The sequence below is a fragment of the Arachis ipaensis genome, chromosome B10 (genome assembly GCF_000816755.2).
Source record: "Arachis ipaensis cultivar K30076 chromosome B10, Araip1.1, whole genome shotgun sequence".
In the NCBI taxonomy this organism is placed as follows: Eukaryota; Viridiplantae; Streptophyta; class Magnoliopsida; order Fabales; family Fabaceae; genus Arachis; species Arachis ipaensis.
In genome coordinates, this window is record NC_029794.2 from 6,636,075 (window position 1) to 6,636,681 (window position 607).

Here is a 607-nt window from a genome sequence, read left to right on the forward strand (position 1 = left end):
GAATTAGTTATGAATATATTTTGTTTACAAGACATAAATTTTAAGTTGTAAACGAGACATGAGTATTTAAAAATATAAAAATATATTTTTTATAGACATACATACAAATATAATTTGTTAAAATAATAAAAAAATATTAATAATTTAATTTAGACTAATTAAAAAATTTAATATATTTTATTATTATTTAAATTGAATGAGATATTAATATTATTTGAACATATGGTTACTAATGTCTTAAAACGGTTACACTAACGTATTTTAATAATATTATTTTAAATTTTTTCTTAATCCAACTATCCAATTAAAATATTTGTTAATATTTCATTCAAATTTTAAATTTAGAATTTTTAATTACCGTGTTATATATTAATTATATTGCAAAATATCTCTTATTAATTATAGTGTGCCATAACCAACGCAAGTTGGCACAGATGGATGAGGGTCTGTGTCTCTTAACCATCTCTTTCGAGATTCAATACTCACTGGAGGATGAGAATGGAGCATGCTACATACAGAATGGCACAAATATTCTCTTTTTTGTCCTCAAGTAAATTAAATATATGCATCCATTCAAGTGTATTACTATATTAATTATTTTATGTAT